This window comes from Triturus cristatus, chromosome 3_1, assembly GCF_964204655.1.
Source record: "Triturus cristatus chromosome 3_1, aTriCri1.1, whole genome shotgun sequence".
NCBI classification, from domain to species: domain Eukaryota; kingdom Metazoa; phylum Chordata; class Amphibia; order Caudata; family Salamandridae; genus Triturus; species Triturus cristatus.
In genome coordinates this window covers 18,786,718-18,808,488 of record NC_140583.1, presented here as the reverse complement: position 1 = coordinate 18,808,488, position 21,771 = coordinate 18,786,718, and the positions used below count along the sequence as shown (strand labels likewise).

The 21,771-nt window shown below is 53.1% G+C and overlaps 1 protein-coding gene across 16 annotated transcripts in view; it reads right to left on the bottom strand.

The window, feature by feature from the left end:
* Positions 1 to 21,771, bottom strand: part of PACSIN3 (protein kinase C and casein kinase substrate in neurons 3) — a 339,753-nt gene that overhangs the window by 217,829 nt on the left and 100,153 nt on the right. For 9 of the 16 annotated variants that reach the window (XM_085646611.1, XM_085646617.1, XM_085646623.1 and 6 more), the window contains one exon: positions 12,060 to 12,113. The exons of 1 other annotated variant lie outside the window; for it this stretch is intronic. The gene's annotated coding sequence lies outside the window, so the exon portion shown is untranslated. The remainder of the gene's footprint in view (positions 1 to 12,059; positions 12,114 to 21,771) is intronic. 6 more of the 16 variants (XM_085646612.1, XM_085646618.1, XM_085646624.1 and 3 more) reach the window with 1 other exon arrangement.

The window sequence follows — 21,771 nt, the reverse complement described above, 5'->3', positions numbered from 1 at the left end:
GGATACGGGCCTCAGACTTGCTGTGGGCACTGATCGACCTCTAAGACCACGGATCGAGAAGGGACCTCGAGCTCAATCATGAAATACCAGCCCATGGAACGCTCGTGGAGTGTAGGCCGGAAATCGTCGGTGGAAATACTGTTTGGGGTCAGGACTACACGTAGCCCAAAGCACAGCCTCACGGATCGCCAAAAAGCTTATGCTGCTGCAAAAGTACACGGTGCACAGGGGTTCGGTTTGCACGGTCCACACGAGGGATACTGGTCTCAGAATTGCTGCGAGGTCAGATAAACCTCAGGGACGCTCTGGAACCCACCTCCTGTGTTGCAGAAATCTTTGGAGTCCTCAGGAGCTCGGGAGATGCAAACCGGTCAGATGCGTTAAGGTGCCTGCTGCTGAATGGGAGTAACTCCTTTACTCCAAGGGAGATTCTTCAGTCGTCCAGCGAAGTGTAGATCGTCGAAGTACTTGGTTTCTGTAGCAGAGTTTAGTCCAGGTAAAATTTAAAGACCTGTAGTCAGGGTTCCTACTTTATACCCAAGGAAGGGGTGGGACAAACTCTGGGGAACCACCTATGGGAGGGTCAGGACAGAGGGGTGACTACAACCATGTCCTTTGTCCAGTTTCGCGCCAGTTTGAACTGGACTATGCACAGGGACACCAAATGTGCCCCCAGTGCAGACATTCTGGCACTCTCAGAGCGCACCCACCCAGCCCCAAAACACTAAAACCTGTCTGGGAGGTGGTCACACCTCCCTGTGACAGGAAACCTATTGTCAAGCCTTCCCCTGCTCGAGCTTGGCTCAGCAGCAGGAGGGCAGACTTGTGTCTATGGCTGGCAGCATCCATTTTGTGATGCCCAGGTCGAGAAAGCTGGGGTACCAGTGTTTCACATAAGTCCCTCTAGAAGGGTGGAATGATACCTCCCCTGCCAGTTACTGGTGTGGATGTATGATTCCAAGGTGTTTGACACCAAACACGGCAGGTTTCTAAGCAGCTGTTTCAAAGTTAGCATTTACCGCGAGGTTATAATGCACTTAAATATGTATGGTCAGGCTGCATCACAGACAACCCCGGAAAATAGGTTCCGAAGGCTGCAGACAGGCTCTGCTCATGCAGGTGCACCCTCTCACACAAAACCCAGCACCCTGCCTTCAGGATTGATAAGGCCTGCCATAGGGGTGACTGATCGGTTGATATGTGCAGTGATACGGAGTATATATAGTGAACCTATGTCTAAGTAAGGGGTGCATACACCATCCTTACACAGGCTGCAGTAGCAGACCTGTGGTGTCAGTTTGAATGGACTCTCAGGGGTGGCATAATACATGCTGCTGCCCCTGGGAGGCCTCTGGGGTACCTATGCCCTGGGTACATAGTATACCATATATTAGGGACTGATAAGGGTACCCCAGTATCCTATCTGGAGTGTACCTAAAGTACATGCAATCAATTTAGAGGAGAAAGCAGCTAGACTGGGGTCCTGGTCAGCAGGATCCCAGTCAGTCTAAGTCGAAAACAGGGTTACATCAGCAAAAAGTGGGGGTAACTATAATAGGCAGATCCTACTCTCCTACAGCCTTACCCAATTATGCATTCCTTCCCCCTTTTTACCATTCCCCCCCACCTTCCATGCCCCGTTTGACGCGTGTCTTGGCCATGCTATGCACTAATAACCCATGTTATTGTGCATTCCTTCCCCCTTTTTACCATTCCCCCCCACCTTCCATGCCCCGTTTGACGCGTGTCTTGGCCATGCTATGCACTAATAACCCATGTTATTGTGCATTCCTTCCCCCTTTTTACCATTCCCCCCCACCTTCCATGCCCCATTTGACGCGTGTCTTGGCCATGCTATGCACTAATAACCCATGTTATTGTGCATTCACGGTTTTCCTCCTGTGTTATACTTTGCTTCTGTAACTGATGTAATATTGTAACTTGTAACTCGCTGATCCTCATGTAAAGCGCTCCGATACCTCCAGGTCTAGCCAGCGCTATATAAAACTCTGCAAAAAAATAAATTGCCCCTTCCAACGCGGACAATGACCATCACACGCCTGTGACAATACAGACTATTCCAGACCCCAAAGCTAAAAAAATTGTTTAGGCGGCAGGTAACAGTCATTGCTAATGTATATTGAATGAATGAATGAATGAACGAACAACTGTTGCTGTGGTCATCTTTAAATTAGATACATAGCGCCACCATGTGGCAAACATGCTGGGGTTGACAATCTAGTGCATGTGCCGAGCACCGGAAACCACCGGCCCAAACTAAGCACTGGGGCCAGGACACATTCGCGTGAGGGCCCCAGGTCACACGTTACATCTGGGAAGCTGTAGGAGACCCCTGCGAGGCTCCATGGATGGACGGACCTGCCTCGGATGGGTGCTCCAGGTGCTACCCTCTCAGGGGACACGTCTGGGAGCACCCCGCTTCTGTAAGGGAGTCAGGCACCATCCCCTGTATCCCAAGAGCACCCCGCTTCTGTAAGGGTAAGGGAGTCAGGCACCATCCCCTGTATCCCAAGAGTCCTTGGAGTGCACGTGCCTGGGAGGCTCAGGCCACACTCCGCGCCTCCGATCTCAAGGACATGCCCCGTGGCACAGAGGTGGCGAGACACGAGCCGAACCAAGAGGCAGACTCCTCTCCTCAGATCCGAGCCCTGAAAATATTCGACATGCAACTCAAGCTACAAATAATGTGAAAATTAGACAAATGAGCTGCTAAAAAGAGACAAGGCCACTAATGAACTTAGAGGCAAGTCTGTTCTCGTGTGTATCCTGGGGTGCACAAGAGTCTTATGAACGAGCCAACATCGGGTCCGTTAAATCAAGCGCAAGAGTTGTTTGCACATCCTAAACTTGCATATTTCCTGTAGGTTCGGGGAAAAAATATTTGCCTAGAATCACACAAGTTGGTAAAGCAGGGAAGCCAGACTTGAGCATACATTTTTGGGCTTCACATTGTGCAATTCAGCTACTAGAGGGTTTCTTTCTGTCCCCTATTTTACATCAAAGGTCACTGCTTGGGTTTTTACTCTGTGCGTGACGCGAGAGCGTGGGTGGCAGCCAGAAGCCACAAGAATGCTCAGCTCGTTTTGGGCTAGAGGGTGGCGAGCTGAGACCGAGCCAGGCATCTGGCTAGCACTTCTAGTGGCCGACTCACCTCTACTGTTGCCTTCACACTGGTTGTGTCCTCCATACCTGCTGCATTACACTGGTTGCGTCCTCCATGCGACTGGTGCATTGCACTACCTGTGCTCCCTTGTGATTGGCACATTACCACTGGTTGCGTCTCCATGCACCCGTTGCATTGTACTGGTTACACCCTATGCACCGGTCGCATGAAATGATTCTGGTTGCAGCCGCCTGTGCCCATTACATGGCTAGCATACCCCACACCTGTTACATTACACTGGTTACGTCACCCTGCACCTGTTGCGTTGCATTTCACTGGCTGTATGCCACCCCAGCTTAGACCAAGCCATATGCAAATCAGTCTTGACCCTGTGCCTCATGGGAACAGTCCAGCCCGAACGGCCAGGCCAGGTCCTCCCTGGACCAGAAACAAGCATCCTGGGACCGGTTTCGGGGTAACACCCCATCTCAGCCAAGCTAGCTTGAATCCAGTGGCACAGTGAGCACGGGACCGACGTTTGGGCATACCCTGCCAACTTAGGGCGACATATGCAAAAGAACAAGATAGTGGACGGAACGCTTAAATGGGCACTGAGACAGGGCAACAAGCCTTCTCCGTCGATGCACCCCGTATCTGGAACAGCACCCCAGCATCCATCAAGAGCGCCCCAAGCCTACTCCAGGTTAGGAATGAGTTAAGAACTCTTCTCTAACGAGCACTGGCAGCTGCCTCCTCTGACCTGTGGACGGGGTCTGCCTCCGCACATCGCTCCACTGCCCTTGGACAGGGTCACGGGACAGGGACGCCAAAGACGCCATCTAAACCCATAACGTATCCAGGCTCCAGCTCACACGTCCCGCGGACTGAAGGGCTCTCCTGTTTCTCGGCCTGGATGGACACGGAAAGACCGTCCACTGGAGATTTTGTAATAAATATTGTGTTGTTATAATACATTGTTAAGAGGGTTTCTGGTGCGAGACGCTGTTCCTTTTCTGGTCTCACCCCACAACATGAACTTGTGACAAGTGTTTATGCCCAAGGGGGGCGGACCCGAGAAACGCCCTCTGCGGAGGCCGTCCTGGGACTATGGGGTGTATTTAGTATTAGCCGGAGGAAGGCGAAGTCTCCCCCTCCCCCCCGCCGACCCCCTTCTACCGTGAAACGCTCAAGATCACGTGTGCAACGCCCAGGTCCCGTGTGCAACGCCCAGGTCCCGTGTGCAACGCCCAGGTCACGTGTGCAACGCCCAGGTCCCGTGTGCAACGCCCACGGTCACACGCCGACTCCATGCTTTACAGCTTCGCCAGCGCGGAGCTAGTGCTCAAGATGGCGGTCCTGAGGTTGGCATCAGTCAAGGAGCCCGCTTGGATGGAGTCCAATGCAGGTTCACTGCGCTGAGGCCAGGTGGAGCAGGAGAAAACACGCTGCAAAGGAGCAACACAACTCTACAAAGAGGAAATGCCGAAAGATTCCCTTGGCACACGAGAAGCGGTGCGCCAAGAGTCTGGTTACACAGCTGCCCACCCAGGATGGATTATCCACCACCTGGGGCCGTATTACACAGGGTGCCCCGGGGGCGCACCCGACGTTGAACATGCTTTGCGCGCTCCTGGGGCGCTTTGCTATTATAGAAGGGGACGCAGATGCTTGTGCGCCCCCTTCTATAATACTGATAGCGCTGACGTACTTAAAGAGCCAGCACCATCAACAGAGGGTGTTCCTTCATTTGCATAGGGGAGTGCCCTATGCAAATGAGGGTATACCTTTGCCTCTGCACCCACGCCATATTGCAGGCGCAGAGTCAAAGAAGCCCTCAGGAGGCGCACTGTCGTGCGCCATTTAAAAGGCACTGTCAGTGTGCCTCCTGACAGCAGCCCTGTGCGGGGGTAAAAGAGGTCCCATGGACCCCCCCAGACATCTCTTATCCCCCTTGAAAGTGCAGGCGGGTGCCACCTGAACTGTGAAAACACAGAGCGGATGCTCTGTGTTTTCACATGAATGCGCTGCCCTGGGGAGAGGCCGAGGTCGCGGCTGCCCTGAGGGCAGCGCATACACCATAATGGGGCGCATTATCACTCTGCCCGGCGCACCTTTTCAAAGTGCGCCACACGCAAACTGTGATAATGTGTAATACAGCCCCTGTTGCATGAGTAATAAGCACTCTGCAGTCCTCGCCTGTGCTGAAGTACCGTGCCTGCCCCATCGCACCTTAACCTGAGCAGGGCGTCCCCACCCCGGGCTCACAAGGAACACGCAGCAGAAAATCAGGTTTGGGAAGCGCTCAGGCCTGGGCACGTTTGTGTGCCACATCCACACAGGAAGCGCATGTGGGATACTGTCCTGGCACTTGGAAGGTACTGGTTGGAAACACGCCGCAGACCTTGGAGCTTAAAAATACAACTCATTGCCAGGCGCAACTGGCTTGGCCCGGATCAGGGACGCGAGGGAGGCTTCCCAAATTATAAAATACACTGCAGGCTCTCCCGGCCACTCCTAAACCCTCGGCTCCAGCGGGAACAAGTCAGTGTGAATACTGAAGGGACAGAGGTCCTGGCGCTGCCAGGGAGGCCCTGTCCCACCTGCCCATGCGGGCCACTTGCGAACAACTGCCCACTTGTGACCAATTGCCCTTGAGGGCCGTTTGCCACCGCCTGACCACGCAGGCCGCCTGCCCATGCGGGTCACTTGTGGCCTCTTCTGTGGCTCTCCCCCATAAACTGCACGGCTGCACAAGACTCTTCTGGACAGAGAGCACCCCACAAATAAACTATCGATAGCAGTGGGGGACGCTTCAAGGTGGTGGCAGGCCCTCCTAAACCCCTCATGTAAGACATGCAGATTTGGAGTTCTCCACTTCTCCTGGGTGTAGAACATGGGTTTTGTGTATGTAGAGTTCATCTAGCATGTAACATGTTCGCGTCTGCCACATACATGCTGTGCCAATGGAAGAAAGCGTAATTGCAGCACTAGATGAGTAGGTTTAATGCCCATCGCTCCCAAACAGGAGTACCAGGGCAATCGTGAAAAGACTTCTGAGCCTGAAGGCTTTTCATTCCGTTGTCCTGCACCCCTCCCTGCTTGTGCTGTTGGGGTTCGGCTAAAGAGCAGCCTTTCAGGGTTGCTTTGGTTTTATCTCCTGCATTCCACAGATTGCATGAAAGAGCAAGCTTTTGTGGCGGTGAGGGAAGGGCCATCTGCTGCACTCGCTCGCATGCAGGTAGCATAGCTAGTGTCAGTGGTAAGAGGTGAACTTAGCATGACACTTCTCCTGGAGCCCATACATCTGCTTACTGGGTTACTGCACAAGACAAAATGGCTGAATCCAGTGAAAAGTAAAGGAATCTTTCGAAAGCATTCCTCTTATGTTTCTGCATTTCCTTATTCTGTTTAGTGTTTAGAGTGAAAAGGATTTGAAAAATGAACCGTGACGTAAAAAGATTGACAACAGTGACTTCAATGTATAGTTTTGAGATATCTTATGCTATGGGTTTGCTATTTCTCAAGTATTTTGAAATGGTTTTTTATACTATTTTTAAACCCTATTATGAAGACAAACATTGGCAAAGCCAACAACTGTGTTCCTGAACCCAATCTGCTCGACGGCTTTTTTTTCATGCTACTTCATTGGCCACCTGCAGGGGACTAACTATCAACACTCAACACAGCGGACACCGGGTGCCTCCCCTCACCTTCTGAAGACCGGGGTTCTCCTAGCATCACCACTGGAGAATGCAAACCAGAATGACACCTTTCCAACACCACCCCAGATGCAACTCAATATAGCTGTGGTCGGATCATCACAATGTCTGTAACCAGCACCCTTCCACCCCAAACAAAATAACACCTCCAAGTTCTATAAGATGCATCATCAGATATCCCCGAAACTCCAGAGAAGCAGATCTTTTTGGCACTGAAAGCAGCAAAGAGGACAATCCATCCAGAATCTCAGTGGCCCATCAATGAATCACTCCGTAGATGGCCCCCTTAAGCAAGTCTGAGGAAGAAGATGACATTGAGCAGACGTCTTTGGCCAGCATCCTCAAACCAAGAAGACACCCAAGATTTACGTACCACGTCCGTGTCTGAGAGCCACATCTCCCAGCCACTATTGCACAAACACACCTAGGTCAAGGTAGAGCGCTACTCTCGATGAAGTCTCGCATGGAATTGGAAGATCTCAGCGAGACTACTAGACACCCGTAAGAAGTTTCTCTTTATACTCCCTGTCAACTGGAAGATCTCAGTGAGATGACTAGACACACGACAGAAGGGTCTCTTTCTTGTCCCCGTCAACTGGAAGATCTCAGCGAGACCACTACACACCCAACAGAAGTTTCCCTTTATACTCCCTGTCAACTGGAAGATCTCAGTGAGAGGACTAGACACACGACAGAAGTGTTTCTTTCTATCCCCGGTCAACTGGAAGATCTCAGCGACACCACTAGACACCCGACAGAAGGGTCTGGTCCCTCCCCCTGTCAATTGGAAGATCTCAGCTGGTATTCCATACGTGAACAAAATGCACAATTTATCGAGCAGAAGCACTGCACATCCAGGCACTGGAAATGGCGAAGAAGCATATGAGGATTCCCCTCAAAATAAGCACATAGTGGACGAAGATTGTGGACTATGTCACACCCAAAGCCCTAATGAATGCATTGGCTTTACAAGCTGCCTCTTGGGTCTGCAAGGAAGAATATAATTCAGTGGAGGCGGGGTGGTGTGGGGGGAGGGGGGTTCAAAGACTCACCTCCTGATCCTTGAATAGTTAATAGGACATACCTCTGATGAGACAGAATGGTATAAATCACACAGAAACTGGAACTTCCGTGAAACGCCAGCACGTCAAAAGGAGGAGACGAGGCAACCTCTAGGGAGGAAGAGGGCAGAGAATCTGGTTGCGCACCGCCGAACAGCCAATCAAGGAGAGAGTATTCAGCTCAGGTTGCGGATGCGGTTCCTGAGGAGCCGTAGCAGCCAAAGCAAGAAAAACCCAAGCCAAGGAGGAACTCAGTGACATCTGAAGGAGAGAGGGCGTGTTGGACCCCACTCCTAGCCACGTCCCAGGAGGAACGTGGCTCAGCCAGATGCGTGAAAGGCTCCTAAGCAGAGCTTTTAAGTGGGAGAGAAAGCCACAAGTGGGAGGTATACAGGGCTGGACTGGGAACCGAAACCGGCCCTGGCAAACTGCTCGGCCAGTCCCCGCTAGAGGGAGAGGGGGTGCAGCCGAGCTGTTTGCTAGGGCCGGTTTTGGACGATTTCGTAACAGGGGGGCGATTTTTCCAACCCCTGGTAACAAAAACGGCACCCAGGGGCCCAAAACCGTCCCCCACCCTGTGGCTCATCGGGGAAACGCACGGTGCCTACTACAGCCAGTCTGCCCCTGGAGGTATACGGGACAGGGAGAAGGGGAGGAAGCAGACTTGAAGGAAAATCTATTGGAAAGGGATACTGCTCACGCTGAAACAGCACTATTCGGGTTAAAGGTAAAGAGAATTTTACTTTGGCCCATTTGATTTTTTGTTTTTGTTGAACGTGATCACGGGTCCTTTCCTCTTATACCAGCCTTCCATTAACCTCACTCTAAAAGGAAACTAGCATTGGCATAGCCAATAGGTCTCGCCTTTGGGACCTTATAAGTGTTTAGCCATGCAACAGTTGATGTTGTTGCACCAAGGATATTGTGCTGCAGAACTAAATATTTATAAGGTCCCAAAGGCGAGACCTATTGGCTATGTCAATGCTTGTTTAGCTTAGTAAGCTGCACGACAGTTAGAATGCGGAGAAAATTAGTAAAGTAGGGGAACCAATGCTTGGGTGTTAGGCACTGAAATCAAAACAAGAGGAGCAAGGGAAAGGTAACCAATATCTATGAAACATCAAAGGAGAATTAGCGTTAGTTCCTAAAGGAAGAGTGGTGTTCATGGGGCTTTCCACGGAGCATACGTTTGGGTTACTAATTATAACATATGTTTATTTCTCTTTACTTGGCAAGCGTTGACAATAGGGAGGAATGTATGTCCAATAAGATTTAGGCTGAAATTGTCGATAACTGAACGTTTGGGTGTGCATCGCGCATATGCCACGTTCATGCCCGCAATACATTGGGAGCAATAGATTATGCAAATAGATGTGCTGTGTATCCAGAGCTAAAAGTACTGAAAAGAAGAACTTTCCTGTAGCAAAAACGGCACACTGTCGGGCTCTGTGCGTCCTCATAACTTGAACATTTCTGACATTCAAATGAATCAAGCGTACGTCTGAGATTCAGATCTTACACTGAATATCGAGCCAATATCAATTGCGTGGAGAACATTAGTCAATGCGGTTAAATTGTAGCTGTATATAAAGTGGCACACGCTTGGGGTTTTTCCGTATTAGTTGTTACAAAAGGTATTAGCTCAAACATTAAACACATTAGACAACACGTGTCTGCATCTTTATTCAAGAAATGCTGGAATGCTGCAAGAACGCTGGAGTGTTAATATTAAGGCCAGTACTGATCCGAACGACTCCTTGAAGGTGCGGCCATAGGTGCTTTAGTACCACCAATCAGTAAACCGTTATACGTATTCATCTTTTTTGTGTTCAGTAGGCAAGAGATACAAAACACAGTTTGAAGATCGAGAGTACATCATCCGGCTCTCCTGAAATGCACATATTCAATTACATAAAGTCTTATCCATGTTTCTGCAGGAATGTGAGCTTGAATTTTAATGAAGAATTATTATTAACCTTTATTCTTGAGAGTGTGTGCAGAGCGGGATTGTTGAAGCAGTGATGCAAATCCCTCATGGCCCAGGTGCCCAACCTTTAAACCGTCCTCGATAACACAGGTATGGAATCGATCTCTGCAAATACCAGGCTCACAAAAAACAAGAAACGGGAAATGCATGCGGGCTGTAAACTCACAAACACTATGGTATATTAAACCCAGCATAGCACAATTTGCTCTCATCGACCAATCGTTCTGTTTTCCGAAATACTTTGAAAACACTGAAATTGGGCCGACTCGTGTTCAGTTCTTTCTCTTGACTCTAATCCCATGTATTACTTGTGTAAAGAACATGTCTACTTTAGCTTATCTATCCACAGTCTCACGGCCATTGTTTGATTCTGCATAAATCCCTTAGTACCAAAAGGTACAGCCTTATCAATTGAAAAGCTAATGCGGTATAAGAAGTGAAAAGAACACAGGCAGGTTTCCTAGCAACTACGGCAAATCCTCCAGAAGTAAGTCAGTTAAACCTCGGCGGTACGTGGCGTGCGTGCTAATGGGCTAGCAAGGATGAGCCGTAGGCTTGCAGACGCCTAATATGAGTTACAATAAAACATGTAATGTGTGGTGAGCTGCTCGAGGAGACAATCGCATCGGAATCTTGACAGCTATATCAATATTTAAATGTTCCAGTTTACACTCCGCATCGTAGTCAGGAAGACGGAGTGTCAGAGCTGACGGGCTGCTTTACGTACCGCAGCTAACCGTGCTGCCCAGTGGCACTGCTGCCAGAGTGTCCCCGAAAGAAAGTGGCAACTGTTCAGAGGAAGAAAAGGGGAAAGGGCGAGTAATCGCACTAAATCACATTTTGTAACTACGTGTGTGTCGAGGAGTGCCCAGTGTCACCGAGACCTCACCTGATGGCCCCCTTGATCCCCCCCCGTTCTTTCTTCGTTCCAGCCCCCTGATGCACATGAGTTCCCTGCCACGGACCAGGAAGCTGACGCGGATTGGCTCTTTCCTCCCACCCCTTTCGTCATGAGGGCGGAGTTCCGCGTCCCAGGGACCAACAAGAAGGAGTCTCCCGCTGACGAAAGCGGAACGTCGAACCCGGAAGAGGACGAGTGCCGACTGACGGAGACGCGAGAACCAGTGCAAGAAGCATGTCGGGAGCCCGGATCGAGAGGAGAGAACCAAAGAACCCGTGAGGAGGACGCAGCGCCCGGCCACGGCCCCACGGGAGGGTCGTGGCTTGAACAGGTGCATGCCAGAGTTCGGGGGATCGGGGGTGGGGACAAGAAAAACGGCAGGCTAGAGAAGGGGCAAGGTAATTAGACCTCCCGGGGAAACTCGAGGTTCCTTTTTCCCGTGCATACGCCTTTGCCCCCCCCTTACTACTCCTGGTGATGGTCCTACTCCCTACCCTTCGCACTGAGACCCTCACCGAGTGTGTATTACACTTCCAACGCGGGTGTATCCCTAGTCACACGCTGTGGTACCCTGATCACTGACCAGTGCCTTCTTTTCTTTTGTCTTTTTTTTCTGGCCCGACTTCGCATCTCAACCCAACGAGAGGGGATCAAGGTCCAACCTGTATCCAAAAGACGGAGAACCGTGACCCTACGCATACCCCGGCTGAAGATTGACACTGACGGAGACATCTACACTGCTCCTTCTCTTTTTTTTTGTTTTGTTTGGTTTACTGTCCTCAAACCGACTGCAATAAATACAGGGACACAGCGCCCATTCTCACTATCACCGTGGTCCGTCTCTCTCTCACATCCCACAGTGTGCAATTGTGCAACTCCTTGAAATAAAACACACTCAATCGCTACATAAAGGCCCGATTCACAAAGCCATTTGTGTACCTAAGTATAACAAGCAATGGCCGCGCGGCCGGAGAGCACGTCATGGAACTCAATGGCCGCGCGGCCGGAGAGCACGTCATGGAACTGCAATAAAAAAAAGATGCCTGGAGAGAGGCGCTTAATTACCCATGACAACAAGGGAAAGGCAGATGGGGGCTGCGCGCGTGCACATGCACTCAAGCTTGTGGCCAGCAAAAGCCTGGGTAGCACTTTGAAAATCCACTAACTAAATGTCTCGCCAGAGCAGCGCATGCCCTGCCTCTAGCGAGCCCTAAAAAGGATCGCTGCTCTAACATACACAACTGAAATAAATAAACCAGGGACTTACTTTATCTCTTCTTTCTGTTGATGGTACCGGCGGACAGGAACTGCAAAGGCCCTACTGAAGAAAAGAAGATGTTTTGTTAATCTCGAACCTCTGTTTCTTTCTTTTTGTGTATTTTTCTGGAGACTGTGAAATAAAAGACATGGAGTTAAAGTTAAAACAGACTTGTTTTTTGCGAACCGTTCCACAGGTGTTAGGTGGCTGTAGTGGATGCAGCATTACTGTCATGCCATGTAACACTCATGATACAGTAAGGGCCAGGCACGGATCTAAATTGGCTTGATCGGGACAGCCCACTGGGCAGAAAGAACATTTGGTGTGTGTTGTGGGGAGTCGTTGCGGTGTGACCTCAGGAGATGTAAGGGAGAAGGACAGGGGCTGATGGGGGTCATTGCCGTGTGTGGAAGATGGTAGAAGGGCAGGGGGTTGATGGGGCCCTAACAAATGCACTGAGGTACATTAAGGGCTGGTTACAAAGTCTTTAACAGTCCCAATTGAGACCAAGAGGGATAGATGAGCTGCTGTTTGTAAGACATGAAGTCTGGCAGCTCCTGGCTGCGCCGTTCGGAGTATTAACACCCAGGCCTGGGCTCAGCTCGCCCATACTCAAGGCAAGCCCTGGTAAGGGTACCCTCCCCCTTTCCCAAAGGAGGCCTGTTGTGCAGCCGCAGTCACCGACACTCACAGCCAGAGGTTCCTGCAGAGACCTGGAGAGATGAAAAAGCAGGAAGCCTTTAGTGGCTGGCACAGGGCACTCTTTCCTTTCCGTGTTTACACACCTGGCACGAGAGAGCCCTGCTGGGGCAGCTAGAAGACACGGGCGAGCAATCAGAACAGGACTGCTCTAGGAACACACGGAGGGCAGTGCACACGGGGCACACATGACACCAGAAGCCACAAGGTGACTTTCTACTTTCTCAATGTATAACAAGCTGAAACCAGGTCACATCTCACAAAATGTATAACAAGCATTAGCAAAGACAAATAGGTCTCGCCTATGCAATAGCTATTGGCTATCTCAATGTGCAGCACAGATTCAATGCAGCTGCTGTGCACCATGGTTTCTTTGCAGCATGAATGAAAGTTGGGAAAAAGCGCCATCCATGACTAGTGCTGGTCGCGTCAGAGCTCAGTTTCTTTTGTTGGGATGGGAGGGGGTAATCGACAAGGAGGGTGGGGGTGGCCCCATGGGCCCACTCTCAGTTTTAGTACGGTCCACAAGAGGTCTTTTGGCAACACAGCCAAAAGAAGTCTGTAAGCCAGACCTAAAAATCCCTTGAGGGGAGAAGGGAACATGGAGGGCGGGGAGGGGGGATTGGGGTGTGGGGGGGGGGGAGGGGGGTGGGGGAGTGGCACGAATTTCATAGGAGGGGCATCCGAAGTCAACCAACGGGAGCAGGTACCACCCAAAGGCATTAGGTTTCAGGACATTAAAAACTGAGGGGAGAAGGGGAGAACCCCAAAGGCTGGCTATGTGTTGGGATCTGACCAGTGCCCGAGGGGACAGACAGAAAACACTACCACCGCCATCTGTTCAACAGTGAGCACGTGACCACATTTGCGCCTGCCCGTCGCACTCAGGGGGCAATTGCAACAAACAAGGTGATCATCAGGGCTGGATTGGTAAAGCGGGCACTCGGGCAATGGATAAGGGTCCGGTATCGAAGTTCCAGCCATGGGCTGCTTTTTTAGCAGCCTGAGGGCCGAGTCTTTTGTGTTCAGATGTTGCCAGCGGCCCAGTGGGTACCTGAGTGGCCTTCCTGGAGGCAGATGGGCGTCCATTACCTCCCTTTGATCAACGGCAGAGGAGTCACTCTCGCTGGGCCGTCCCATTAATGTGTGCATACTGAGGGGGGGCATGGGGCCTGAGCAGAAGTGGCCTCACTTGTTTTCAGGTGTTTATATACCTTCACTGAAGCAGCGTTTTGAGGAAAGGTAATATGCAAATGTGGGCCACATTTTTTTTTTGCGTGCCCGGCCGATTTCTAATCCCAATCCAACCCTGGTGATCATGGAACACGAACTAATCTCAGTCAATGGCAACTCATCAGGCCGCATTCCAGTCCATCATTTTTCACCCACCATGCCACTCAAGACATATGTCCCGCCTTATGCAAATCAATACGGACCCTGCTTCCTCGTAGGACGACAAAAAGTCAACTGAATTGTTTTCTACACTTACTATAAAATACTCCCAAAGTAAGGGACATTCATATTATCAACCTCAGAGACTGAAAGCTTGAGCTTGCACTCAAAGAACTTAACACTCACACATTCAGTCTTTGGCAAGAGGCGCAGAAACCTCTGAACTATGCACCATGCTGGGTGGGGGGGCAGGAGAAGTATGTGGGAGCATTGTTTTTCGAATCTCCAATGCAAACGGCTGCCCAAAAGGCTTCGCTGAACTGAAGTTTATAAATAAGGTGTTTTTGCTGCAGCAGCTGCACAGACCGTCTTTGCCGTGGGCAGTTAATACATTTTAACGGGGTTGGGCACGACCACAGAGAATGTAACCCTGGAGGCAGGGCTCCGATGGGCAGGTTGTTTCAGGTTCGGAGTACCTGCACCTCTGTAATCCACAGGGGAGAGGGCCGGCACCCCTGCGATCCACAGGGGAGAGGGCCGGCACCCCTGCGGTCCACAGGGGAGAGGGCCGGCACCCCTGCGGTCCACAGGGGAGAGGGCCGGCACCCCTGCGGTCCACAGGGGAGAGGGCCGGCACCCCTGCGATCCAAAGGGGAGAGGGCCGGCACCCCTGCGATCCACAGGGGAGAGGGCCGGCACCCCTGCGATCCACAGGGGAGAGGGCCGGCACCCCTGCTATCCACAGGGGAGAGGGCCGGCACCCCTGCGATCCACAGGGGAGAGGGCCGGCACCCCTGCGATCCACAGGGGAGAGGGCCGGCACCCCTGCGATCCACAGGGGAGAGGGCCGGCACCCCTGCGATCCACAGGGGAGAGGGCCGGCACCCCTGCGATCCACAGGGGAGAGGGCCGGCACCCCTGCGATCCACAGGGGAGAGGGCCGGCACCCCTGCGATCCACAGGGGAGAGGGCCGGCACCCCTGCGATCCACAGGGGAGAGGGCCGGCACCCCTGCGATCCACAGGGGAGCGGGCCAGCACCCCTGCGAACCACAGGGGAGAGGGCCAGCACCCCTGCGAACCACAGGGGAGAGGGCCAGCACCCCTGCGAACCACAGGGGAGAGGGCCAGCACCCCTGCGATCCACAGGGGAAAGGGCCAGCACCCCTGCGAACCACAGGGGAGAGGGCCAGCACCCCTGCGAACCACAGGGGAGAGGGCCGGCACCCCTGCGATCCGAAGGGGAGAGGGCCGGCACCCCTGCGATCCGAAGGGGAGAGGGCCGGCACCCCTGCGATCCGAAGGGGAGAGGGTCGGCACCCCTGCGATCCGAAGGGGAGAGGGCCGGCACCCCTGCGATCCGAAGGGGAGAGGGCCGGCACCCCTGCGATCCGAAGGGGAGAGGGCCGGCACCCCTGCGATCCGAAGGGGAGAGGGCCGGCACCCCTGCGATCCGAAGGGGAGAGGGCCGGCACCCCTGCGATCCGAATTGGAGTGGGCCGGCACCCCTGCATCCCAAAGGGGAGAGGGCCGGCACCCCTGCATCCCAAAGGGGAGAGGGCCGGCACCCCTGCATCCCAAAGGGGAGAGGGCCGGCACCCCTGCATCCCAAAGGGGAGAGGGCCGGCACCCCTGCATCCCGAAGGGGAGAGGGCCGGCACCCCTGCATCCCGAAGGGGAGAGGGCCGGCACCCCTGCATCCCGAAGGGGAGAGGGCCGGCACCCCTGCATCCCGAAGGGGAGAGGGCCGGCACCCCTGCATCCCGAAGGGGAGAGGGCCGGCACCCCTGCATCTCGAAGGGGAGAGGGCCGGCACCCCTGCATCTCGAAGGGGAGAGGGCCGGCACCCCTGCATCTCGAAGGGGAGAGGGCCGGCACCCCTGCATCCCAAAGGGCAGAGGGCCGGCACCCCTGCATCCCAAAGGGGAGAGGGCCGGCACCCCTGCATCCCAAAGGGGAGAGGGCCGGCACCCCTGCATCCCAAAGGGGAGAGGGCCGGCACTCCTGCATCCCAAAGGGGAGAGGGCCGGCACCCCTGCATCCCAAAGGGGAGAGGGCCGGCACCCCTGCATCCCAAAGGGGAGAGGGCCGGCACCCCTGCATCCCAAAGGGGAGAGGGCCGGCACCCCTGCATCCCAAAGGGGAGAGGGCCGGCACCCCTGCATCCCAAAGGGGAGAGGGCCGGCACCCCTGCATCCCAAAGGGGAGAGGGCCGGCACCCCTGCATCCCAAAGGGGAGAGGGCCGGCACCTCTGTAACCCGAAGGGGGGAGAGCCAGAACCTCTAATCTACAGGGGAGAGGGCCGGCACCAACTAGGGCGCTAGTTGTTGGCAGCAAGCCTAGCCCACGCCCCCCACCCGGGAAGACCGCATGACATTTTTGCACCCCCACCCCTAATATTTCACCGCTGCCCCACGGAACTGATAGACCTTGTACGACCTTTATTTGATGCAGTATCAGTTGTCCAGGAGGGCTAGTAGAGAGTAGGGGTCGGTCGGGGAGAAGACACGGACAGTAAGGGCCCCCGGGGCACTCGCCACCAAGGGCTGTGAGCTGGGCTTCACGATGGCCCCAATCTTATGAGCCACTTATGGGGTCAGTTCAGTACCACAGGAACCCTCTCTGCAGGGCAGTCACATAGGACTGGGACTGAGGCGGTCTGCCAGAGAGGACTCAGTGGGCACAGTGCCATGGCAAACAGCCGGCACGAGTACCCTATAGGGGATTCTCAGCATAAGGGGAAGGCATGGCAAACACGCGGTACTGGTACGCTACAAGGGATTTTCGGCATAAGAGGCAGCTACAGCAAACAGCTGGCACCGGTACAGTAGAAGAGACTCTTGGCATAAGAGGAAGCCACATCAAACGGCTGGCACCGCCGGTACACTAGAGACGATGCTCAGCTTAATGGGCAGCCACAGCAAACAGCTGGCATCGGTACACTAGAGGGGATTCTCTGCATTATGGACAGCCATGGCAAACAGCTGGCACCGGTACACTAGAGGGGATCCTTGGCACAAGGGAGAGCCATGGCAAACAGCTGGCACCGGTACACTAGAGGGGATTCTCTGCATTATGGACAGCCATGGCAAACAGCTGGCACCGGTACACTAGAGGGGATCCTTGGCACAAGGGAGAGCCATGGCAAACAGCTGGCACCGGTACACTAGAGGGGATTCTCTGCATTATGGACAGCCATGGCAAACAGCTGGCACCGGTACACTAGAGGGGATCCTTGGCACAAGGGAGAGCCATGGCAAACAGCTGGCACCGGTACACTAGAGGGGATTCTCGGTACGAGGGACAGCCACAGCAAACAGCTGGCACTGGTACACTAGAGGGGATTCTCGGTACGAGGGACAGCCACAGCAAACAGCCCATCGGTTATCCTTCCTCACTGATGAGATGTGACCATGTGAAGAAAAGGCTACGCCCTTGGTTAAACCACTGCTTAGGAGCATCATTTATCATCGACTAGGTACAGCAATGGTTTTGAGCAAATATTTGTGAAAACTATGATATTCTAAGTATTTAAAAAATATACATTTTCTCGGGGGCACTGAGTTAGGAGTAAGGAAGAGAGAGGAAGGGAGAGAAGGAGACAGAGAGGAAGGGAGAGAAGGAGACAGAGGGAGGAAGAGGAGAAAGAGAGAGGAGGAGACAGAGAGAGATAGACAGAGGGGGGACCGAGTGGGAGAGATGGATTGTGCTTTTATCCCCCTTCTTGTTGCTCCCCGCTTGGGTTCCCTCTCTCACATTTCCCCACTATCGAGCGTCACACACACAGGGTCCTTGGTGGAGCCTCAGTGGGGCCAGCCCCATTATACCACAGTAAGTGGGACGCTGGTAGCGTTCACTGGTCAGGGCGCGGGGAGACAGCGCCCCGTTACAGAGCTGCGATGCCCGCTTGCAGGCCCCCTCAGCTCTTCACATACACATGGTGCACATTACCAGGACCAGTTCTCCCCACCGGCCAAGACATGCGCAGTTTAATGCATGTTTTTATTCCATCAGTGTGAGTGTCAAAGCGTAGTGCACAAGTCCCCCTCAGACGGACAGGTGACAAAGCATGAACAGGCAAGCATCACTGGAGTCTGTCGAGTCTGGCCAGCCCGTACCACGCAGACCATAAACCATCTTTCATGGAACCCAAGCACAACTAACTTCCCTCCCTTAAATCACCCACTCAGACCTCCTGAGACCTCGACAACCCCGCTGGCTTAGGGCACAAATGACCCGACGCACTCACTGCCCCAGAGCCCAACTACAACTTGATGATGGAACCGGTTAACCATCTCAAAGATTTGTATCATCAGTGGCACTGAAAACCCACCCTGCTGTGGTCTTCGGGTGCTGCCCCACCAAAGGGATCCAACACCCAAAGCAATGACAACTCAATCTCCTCAAAAGAACGACACCCCCAGCTCACTCAGGGCAATGACACCCGAGGACCCCTCTCCCCTAAATAACGACAAGTCAATCTACTCAAAAGACCAACAGCCCACCCTCACTCATGGCACCGACACCCTGAGGAACCAAAAGGCTACAACAGACCGACACCCCAGCTTGCTCATGGTACGGTGACCAGACGTACTGGATTTCCCCAGACAGTCCCGGTTTTCAGAGGACTGTCTTGGTGTGCCGGCACTTTCCCCAATTTTAAATACATGCCTTGTTAGACATTGGTAGGTTTGTGTAAACCACTGGATATATCTGTTCTGCGAGGTCTCCCCAGCTTTGAAAACTGAAAATACCCAGGATCGAATTCAAATGTTAAATTCAGAATTCCAGTTCGTAGAAGAGTCGCTGAGGGGGGTCTTTAGAAGCAGATCACGCTTTGTTTCCTTTCAGACAGGTTTCTGCGAGTTTTAATTTTATTTTCGTGTCTTGTTTGTACATCCTTATTCGCGTGTGTTTCACAAATTGCAATATTCATTCTTGCCAAGTCCTTTGGGAGATAAAAGAAATAAGGCACTCGGGTGTATTATGAGCAGGACCGTTGACCTCTGACCTCCTGGTAGAGACCTGCTGTCTCCCCCAGCAGCTCCGCTGTCGTGCCGCTGCCCTGTGCAGGTGGGTGTTCGAGGCCCTCTTCTACCCGCAGGCTCCTGCACCCGCAGGCTCCTCCACCCGCCGGCTCCTCCACCCGCAGGCTCCTCCACCCGCAGCCACCCGCAGGCTCCTGCACCCGCAGGCTCCTCCACCCGCAGGCTCCTCCACCCGCAGGCTCCTGCCTGCCCTCATCCCTGGTGGTCCAGCGGGAGAGCCTTGCTCTACTGCTGGTCCAATCGACCTCAGAGACGCCCCCACCCTGCACATCTTCAGGAAGACCCTCAAGACCTGGCTCTTCAACTAACCGGAGCTGCTCTCCCTCCCCAGCACCTTGAGACCCTCACGGGTGAGTAGTGCGCTTCAACATTCCCCGATTGATACACGTCATGGTTTTTGGGACAAAGGTGAAGTTGTTCTGCAAAGCAGAATTAAAATGTAGCTCTCCTTTCACAGGGGCCTCAGATAAAGGACTCATGTTTTCAGCCTTCAGTTTGTCAGGCAGCAAATGAGGTCAGGAGAGGGGAGACGGGGTGGGAAGGAGGGCAGGGGGTGCTCAGGGTGGAAGGATAGAGATATCCATCTATATATCTCTCTCTCAATATCTCTCTCTCTCTCTCTCAATATCTCTCCGTCTCTATATCTCTCCGTCTCTATATCTCTCCGTCTCTATATCTCTCCGTCTCTATATCTCTCCGTCTCTATATCTCTCTCTCAATATCTCTCTCTCAATATCTCTCTCTCAATATCTCTCTCTCAATATCTCTCTCTCTCAATATCTCTCTCTCTCTCAATATCTCTCTCTCTCTCAATATCTCTCTCTCTCTCAATATCTCTCTCAATATCTCTCTCTCTCTCAATATCTCTCTCTCTCTCAATATCTCTCTCTCTCTCAATATCTCTCTCTCTCTCAATATCTCTCTCTCAATATCTCTCTCTCAATATCTCTCTCTCAATATCTCTCTCTCAATATCTCTCTCTCTCTCAATATCTCTCTCTCTCAATATCTCTCTCTCTCAATATCTCTCTCTCTCAATATCTCTCTCTCAATATCTCTCACTCTATGTATCTATAGATCTGTATCTATATATCTCAAACCAGTTCCCATCAGATCGTGCCGAAGTCTCACGGTGACCAGCGACAAAGGCCTGCAGCCTCCTTCCTTCACTGGATGCAGGGGCGTAACACAGGCCCCGCAGCCCCCGCGGGGGGGCCCCACGCTTCAGGGGCCCTCTCACTCTCAGCAGAGGGAGACGGCTGCGCCTGCAAGCAAGCCTCTTCAGCCTCCCCAAGTCCCCATAAATGAAACTGTGCGCACGCCACGGTGACTGCCTCTAAGCCTCCGAGTCTTCCCTCTCTTTCTGTCTCGCTCCTCAGTTAGTGAAAACCGAGACTTCAAGAAACGGGTATTACCCTCTTTCCTCCTTTCGTTTATTTGCTCCCCTGTGAAATGGATCCAAAAAAGAAAAAAAAAAAATTATGGAAACATTGTCTTTTTCTGACACAAGTGCAGCCTCGGGGTGGAGAGAAATAAAACATTCTGTTAGAAGGCGACCTCAGAGGGGCCCGGAGGGGCACTGACTAGCCTGAGGTCAACCCTCAAGGTATCGTAGCCGGGCACTGGCGGGAGACTCCTCAGGGCAGGAATCTCGTATCTAGGATCGTACACTCGGCACCACACGACAAAGAGACACCACACCGGGAGTTCTTAAGAACAAACCTTTATCAGATCGGAGTTGTAGGATCTTTATGATCAGCCAGGCAAATATATACAAGTGGAGCGCGGGCTCACAGAGTCTCAGGGGGAGTAGGAGGTAGCGGGACAGTCTTTGGGGATATGGATCAAATGCAGGGGCGTACCCGGCGCACAGCTCACAATCCTCGAGCTGGGGGATACGCTTGTTGTCGTCAGGGTCCGGCGGGACCAAGAGAGTCTGTGGGAGCCGCGTGTCACTCAGCAGGGCTCAAGCACAAGTCGGAGGTCTTACGATCTTTTCGGGGAGCCGCGAGTCACTCAGCAGGGCTCAAGCACAGGTTCGGAGGTCTTACGATCTTCAGGGAGCCGCGAGTCACTCAGCAGGGCTCAGGTGTTTCCAAAGGCGAATCTCCCGGATAGTCCCAGAGCACCCCTTGTTATAGGACGACTCCTCTTTGATGTCCGGAGTCTGTGCAGGCAGGGGTCTTGTCACCTGGGGGTCGCTTGTCGGGGTTTCCTGCCATTGTCTTTTGATCCTTTCAGGGCCGGGTCGGGAGGAGTCCCAGACACCCAGCAGGCGAAGTCCGGGTCGGGTGTGTGTGGGTTCTGGTGGGAAGGATCGGCTAGGCCGTGTGCTCGGGGGCTGCGTGAGGTGCATGGGTCAGGTTATGTGGTGCGGGGACAGGGATGGCTATGCTACGAGGCCGGGTCTAACACGCGTCCCCCCCAGCTGAAAGCCGGAGAGAACTACCCATCCTCTTGGGGTTCTCTTCGCTGAGGCGGAAGAACCGGGAGAGGCCATCGGCGTTGGCGTGGTCAGTACCAGGGCGATGTTCCACGGTGAAATCCATCCCCTGGAGGGAGATTCACCACCGCAGTAGTTTG